Here is a 7,873-nt window from a genome sequence, read left to right on the forward strand (position 1 = left end):
TATCTTATCCCCAGAAAAGATCACTATACAACATTATAAATATGCTGGAGCACCCAGGTATAACTCATACTCTAATTCTACTAAAAATCTGCTTAATACCCTTGCTAACTTAAGCATCGGAGTCCCTTGCAGGTACCACCACCCTCCGGTGACGAAGGATCAGCATCACCAACAAGTCCAACAAGTCGGACGCGGCGGCTCCTGCCACCACCCACAAGCCAGATACATCAGCGCCGACCAACACAAAAGATCTCGTCCGAGATCGACCTACAGTTTCTGGTAACCCTCGGAACAGATACTGAATATACATAATTGACCTGATGATTATAATGTTGTTGCACAATTATTTGCTGTCTGGTAAATATGAAATAAGAATTTATTTTAAAATCAGAGTTTAATTAGCTTAAAAATGGTAGAGTTAAAAAAATTATTTGGTGCGTTTTAATTTGGCGTTAAATTTATCGAAATTAGTTTTTAAGATAAATATTGAATATTAATTTTGAATTGTTTTAACGAATTAGACGCTACTATTTTAGCAGCATAGTAATGACCAAAAAGAAAGAGTAACCAAATTGAAGATCCAGTTGGGTAGATAAGTAGCTAGTAAATGACAAAGGCAAGGTGCAGGGTGGCCAATGATTATTGCTTGAAGGAACCTACTACCTACCATCAATAAGTGTCATTCTCATGTACATTATTCATTAGAATATTCAACCCCCTACTACACATGTACTAATCTTTTTACAAACAGTTATTCTGAACTTTATCTATTTCAATTGCACAAGTTAACTTCTCTTATCTTTCACTGGTTTTTTTCATTTGGTTTCTCATTTATCTTTTTGATGATCCTTTCACTATAATTGTTATGCACACTGCTGCTCATTTATTCAATGTAAGAAAGATTTCACTTTGGATTCTCAATCACAACAAAACTATAGGCCTAATATATTTGAAATAAACTAATATTTTTTACATTTATGAAATTACAAGAATGTGTCATGATAGCTCTTAGGAAAAAAACAGTCATTCTAGTGACTCATCAAGTAGAGTTTCTCTCAGAAGTTGATAAAATCCTTGTAAAGTATCTCAATTTTTGTTGAGATTTCAAGCGTGAGTCATTTAATTTCATATTGGTTAAGTTTGACTTAAGTGAATGATATAAATTTGAAACAAAGCATAGGCTATTTATTTTAATGTTTTGGGTCAAGATGTAGCATTTTTGTTAAACTCTTTAGCTTTCTCTTTACCACTTGATTCAATTTTGGTGTTATATTCCATTACATATTAGAGACTAATTCATGTCAAATGTCACAAAACATGTTCCAGGTGATGGAGGGAGGGAAAATTACTCAGTCAGGTAGTTATGATGATATCCTAACAGCCGGGACAACATTCGAACAACTTATGGAGTGACCCACTTGTTAAGCAAGCACTTCTGATTCTGAGGCTCTACTAGGAACTGGTGGTTCTAATGCTAACAACCAATGGCATGGTTTCTTCAAGCTTCTCAAGAAAGGCTCACAGATGCCATTTTAACCATTTCACCCTCTTAAGAAGAATGTTCCTAAGCTAACTAGAAGGAAGAGTAAGAGGGTTAGAGAGGATCTCATTCCTTCTTTTGACTCTGAGTTTGCCAACTTCAAAACTTCATGGAAGAATTTCACTCTCTCTGAACTCCAGGCTACAACTGATGACTTCAGCTATGGTATGATTGATGAGCGGATAATTTATACCCTTTTTGGCATTATTTTTACATAGTTTTTAGTGTGTTTCAGTTACTTTTTATTATATTTTTATTAGTTTTTATTCAAAAATCACATTTCTAGAATTTACTATGAGTTTGTGTGTTTTTCCGTGATTTTAAGAATTTTCTGGCTGAAATTGAGGGACCTGAGCAAAAATCTGATTCAGAGGCTGAAAAAGGACTGCAGATGCTGTTGGATTCTGACACTTCTGCACTCGAAGTAGCTTTTCTGGAGCTACAGAAGCCCAATTGGCCGCTCTTAAATGCTTTGGAAAGTAGACATCCTGAGCTTTCCATCAATATATAATAGTCTATACTTTGACCGAGATTTGATGGCCCAAATTGGCGTTCAAAGTCAGCTTAAAATATCTTGGCGTAAAACGCCCAAACTGGCACCAAAGCTGGCGTTTAACTCCAAGAACAGCCTAAGCACGAAAAAGCTTCAATGCTCAGCCCAAGCACACACCAAGTGGGCCCCGGAAGTGGATTTCTGCACTATCTGCACTTTGTTACTCATTTTCTGTAAACCCTAGTTACTAGTTTAGTATAAAAACTACTTTTAGAGACTTATTTTATATCTTTTTAATCCTTGGAATATCTTTTGATCACTTTGATCATAGGCCATTGTACACATTTGGAGGCTGGCCTCACGGCCATCCCTAGACCTTTCACTTATGTATTTTCTACGGTGGAGTTTCTACACCCTATAGATTAAGGTGTGGAGCTCTGCTGTTCTTCATGAATTAATGCAATTACTACTGTTTTTCTATTCAATTCACGCCTACTTCTTCTCCAAGATATACTCTCGTACTTAATTCAGTTAAGTCAGAATGAAGGGGTGACCCATGACAATCACCCAATCTTCGTTACTCGCTTAGCCGAGATCGCGTGCCTGACAACCACAAAGCGATCTACATGATGTTCAACGTAGTCATTGGACGACAACTATAATATACTCTCTTGGATATCTAATAAACGGACCGAGTCCGTGAGATTAGCATCTTCGTGGTATAGGCTAGAACCATTGGCAGCATTCCTGAGATCTGGAAAGTCTAAACCTTGTCTGTGGTATTCCTGAGATCCGGACGAGCTTCAAACTTGCGAATGTTGGGTGCAATGACAGTGTGCAAAAGGACAATGGTCCTATTCCAACACTAGCGGGAACCGACAGATGATTAGTCGTGCGGTGACAACGCATATGGATTTGTTTTCATCTAAGAGGATCATACCACTTGCCATGGAAGGAGGTAACGCATGATTGGAAGAAGGCAGTAGGAAAGCAGAAGTTCAGAAGCAAGAAAGCATCTCCAGACGCTTATCTGAAATTTTCACCAATGAATTACATAAGTATCTCTATTTTATTTTATATTTTATTTATATTTTAATTGTCAAAACCTCATAACCATTTGAATCTGCCTGACTGAGATTTACAAGGATGACCATAGCTTGCTTCAAGCCGACAATCTCCGTGGGATCGACCCTTACTCTCGTAAGGTTTATTACTTGGACGAACCAGTGCACTTGCTGGTTAGTTACTCGGAGTTGTGAAGAAGTGTTGAGATCACGTTACGCGCACCAAGTTTTTGGCGCCGTTATCGGGGAATAAACAATTCGCGTACGAAGTTTTTGGCGCCGTTGCTGGGGATTGTTCGAGTTTGGACAACTGACGGTTCATCTTGTTGCTCAGATTAGGTAATTTTATTTTATTTTTAAGCTTTTTATTTTCGAGAAATTCAATATATATATATATATATATATATATATATATATATATATATATATATATATGTTCAATATTTTATTTTGTTCTTTAGAATTTTTAAGAATGAATTCTAGAGTTTCATCATGATCTGTTGAAGCCTGGCTGGCTGTCAAGCCATATCTAAATTTTTTTTGGACCGAGGCTTCCACTTATCATTGTAGGAGCTTTTTGATTCCCATCAATTTGGTTGTTGTATGTAATGCTCTGCTAAATCTTGGCTGGCCATTGGCCATGTCTAATCTTTTGGACCGAAGCTTTCACATAAAGCTTGGCTGGCTATTAAGCCATGTCTAAATTTTTGGACCGAAGCTTTAGACTAACATTGCATGATTCCTGGAATTCTTATTAAAAATTTTGAATTTCTTTATTTTCTTTTCCTGATTAATTTTCGAAAAAGCCAAAAAAATTTAATAAAATCATAAAAAGCAAAAATTTTATGTTTCTTGTTTGAGTCTAGTGTCAAATTTTAAGTTTGGTGTCAATTGCATCTTTTTAATTTTTTTAAATTTTCGAAAAATTCATGCATGTGTTCTTCATGATCTTCAAGTTGTTCTTGATGATTGTCTTTGTTTGATCTTGTGTTATTCTTGTTTTGTGTCTTTTCTTGTTTTTCATATGTATTTTTGAATTCTTATTGTCTAAAGTTTAAAAATTTTTAAGTTTAGTGTCTTTCATGTTTTTCTTTTCTTAAAAATGTTCAAAAACATGTTCTTGATGTTCATCATGATCTTCAAAGTGTTCTTGGTGTTCATCTTGACATTCAAAGTGTTCTTGCATGCATTATGTGTTTTGATCTTGAATTTTTATGTTTTGTTTCATTTTTCTATTTTTCTCGCTCCTCATTAAAAATTCAAAAATAAAAAAAAATATCTTTTCCTTATTTTGCTCATAAATTTCGAAATTTTGAATTGATTTAGTCAAAAAGTTTTAAAATTTAGTTGTTTCTTGTTAATCAAGTCAAAATTTCAAAAATAAAAATTTTATCTTTTTCAAATCTTTTTCAAAAATCAAACCTTTTTCATCTTTTTTTATATATTTTCGAAAACTTTTAAAAATTGATTTTCAAAATCTTTTTCTTAATTTTTATTTCATATTTTCGAATTTATTACTAGCATTTAATATTTTGATTTAAAAATCTCAAGTCATTACTTGCCTACCAAGAAAGGTTCAATCTTTAAATTCTAAAATCATATCTTTTAGTTTCTTGTTAGTCAGGTAATCAACTTTAATTTTCAAAATCAAATCTTTTTAAATTTCCTTTTCAATCTTCTTCAAACTAAATTTCAATCATATCTTTTTCAAAATCAAGTTCAAAATCTTCTCTAACTTCTTATCTTTTCAAAATTGATTTTCAAATCTTTTTCAATTAACTACTTGACTTTTTGTTTGATTTTAAAAGTTTACTATTTCAATCATATCTTTTTCAAAACCACCTAACTACCTTTCTCTCTCTCTAATTTTCGAAAACTACTAAACCCTTTTTCAAAATTCTTTTTAATTAACTAATTGTTTTAAATTCCAATTTTAATTTTAATTTATTCCTTTTAATAATTTCAAATACTAACCAATAATTAAAATAAAAATAAAAATATTTTCCTTTTATTTTAATTTAAAATTCAAATTCTTTCTCTCTCTCTCATCTCTTCTATTTATTAATTTATTTACTAATACTTCTCTTCTTCTTATAATTCAAACCATCTCTCCCTCTCTGTGTTCGAATTCATCATCTTCTCTCTTCTTCATTCTACTCTTCCATTCTTCTACTCACATAAAGGAATCTCTATACTGTGACATAGAGGATTCCTATTCTTTTCTGTTCTCTTCTTTTTCATATGAGCAGGAGCAAGGATAAGAACATTCTTGTTGAAGCTGATCTGGAACCTGAAAGGACTCTAAAGAGGAAGCTAAGAGAACCTAAAGCACAACACTCTGGAGAGGACTTGACAGAATTTTTCGAAAAAGAAGAAGAGATGGCCGAACCTAATAACAATGGTGGAGATGCAAGGAAGATGCTTGGAGACTTTATTGCACCCTCTTCTGACTTCTGTGGAAGGAGCATCTCAATTCCTGCAATTGGAGCAAACAACTTTGAACTTAAGCCTCAATTAGTTTCTCTAATGCAGTAGAATCACAAGTTTCATAGACTTCCATTGGAAGATCCTCATCAGTTTTTAGCTGAATTCTTACAAATCTGTGACACTGTTAAGACCAATGGGGTTAATCCTGAGGTCTACAGACTTATGCTTTTCCCCTTTACTGTAAGAGACAAAGCTAGGATATGGTTAGACTCACAACCTAAAGATAGCCTGAACTCTTGGGAAAAGCTGGTCAATGCTTTCTTGGCTAAATTCTTTCCACCTCAAAAGTTGAGTAAGCTTAGAGTGGAAGTCCAAACCTTCAGACAGAAGGAAGGTGAATCTCTCTATGAAGCTTGGGAAAGATACAAGCAATTGATCAGAAGGTATCCTTCTGACATGTTTTCAGAATGGAGCATCATATGTATATTCTATGATGGTCTGTCTGAATTGTCCAAGATGTCATTGGACCACTCTGCTGGAGGATCTCTTCATCTGAAGAAGACACTTGCAGAAGCCCAGGAACTCATTGAAATGCTTGCAAATAACCAGTTGATGTACACTTCTGAAAGGAATCCTGTGAATAATGGGACAACTCAGAAGAAAGGAATTCTGGAGATTGATACTCTGAATGCCATATTGGCTCAGTACAAAATATTGACTCAGCAAGTCAATATGATTTTTTAGAGTCTGACTGGAATGCAAGCTGCTTCCTGCAGTACTAAAGAAGCTTCCTCTGAAGAAGAAGCATATGACCCTGAGAATCCTGTAATGGAAGAGGTGAATTACATGGGAGAATCCTATGGAAATACCTATAATCCTTCATGGAAGAATCATCCAAATTTCTCATGGAAGGATCAACAGAAGCCTAATCAAGGCTTCAGTAACAATAATGGTGGGAGAAATAGGTTTGGCAATAGCAAACCTTTTCCATCATCTTCTCAGCAACAGACAGAGAATTCTAAGCAGAGCCACTCTGACTTAGCAACTATAGTCTCTGATCTATCTAAGACCACTCTCAGTTTCATGACTGAAGCAAGGTCCTCCATTAGAAATTTGGAGGCACAAGTGGGTCAACTGAGTAAAAAAGTTACTGAACTCCCTCCTAGTACTCTCCCAAGCAATACAGAAGAGAATCCAAAAAGAGAGTGCAAGGCCATAAATACGTCCGACATGGCTGAACCTGTAGAGGAGGGAAAGGCAGTGATTTCTAGTGAGGAAGTCCTCAATGGACATCCACTGGCCTCCAAGGAGTTCCCTAATGAGGAACCAAGGGAATCTGAGGCTCATATAGAGACCATAGAGATTCTATTGAACTTACTATTGCCATTCATGAGCTCTGATGGGTATTCTTCCTCTGAAGAGGATGAAGATACTATTGAAGAGCAAGTTGCTCAATATCCAGGAGCAGTCATGAAGCTGAATGCCAAGTTATTTGGTAATGAGACTTGAGCTGACTTGGAATGCCTGTTTTTGTGCCAGTTCCGGCGTTAAACGCTAGAATTCTTGAGCTGACTTGGAACGCCTGTTTGGGCCATCAAATCTTGGGCAACGTATGGACTATTATATATTACTGGAAAGCCCAGGATGTCTACTTTCCAACGCAATTGAGAGCGTGCCAATTGGGTTTCTTTAGCTCCAGAAAATCCACTTTGAGTGTAGGGAGGTCAGAATCTAACAGCATCTGCAGTCCTTTTTCAGCCTCTGAATCAGATTTTTGCTCAGGTCCCTCAATTTCAGCAAGAAAATACCTGAAATCACAAAAAAATACACAAACTCATAGTAAAGTCTAGAATTGTGATTTTTATTTAAAAACTAATAAAAACATAATAAAAACTAACTAAAATATACTAAAAACATACAAAAAACAATGCCAAAAAGCGTATAAATTATCCGCTCATCACAACACCAAACTTAAATTGTTGCTTGTCCCTAAGCAACTAAAAATCAAATAGGATAAAAAGAAGAGAATATACAATAAATTTCAAGAACATCTATGAAGATCAGTATTAATTAGATGAGCGGGGCTTTTAGCTTTTTGCTTCTGAACAGTTTTGGCATCTCACTTTATTCCTTGAAGTTCAGAATGATTGGCATCTATAGGAACTCAGAATCCAGATAGTGTTATTGATTCTCCAAGTCAAGTATGTTGATTCTTGAACACAGCTACTTTTTGAGTCTTGGTCGTGGCCCTAAGCACTTTGTTTTCCAGTATTACCACCGGATACATAAATGCTACAGACACATAACTAGGTGAACCTTTTCGGATTGTGACTCAGCTTTGCTAGAGTC

Source organism: Arachis ipaensis, chromosome B5 (genome assembly GCF_059453495.1).
Source record: "Arachis ipaensis isolate K30076 ecotype BB chromosome B5, ASM5945349v1, whole genome shotgun sequence".
In the NCBI taxonomy this organism is placed as follows: Eukaryota; Viridiplantae; Streptophyta; class Magnoliopsida; order Fabales; family Fabaceae; genus Arachis; species Arachis ipaensis.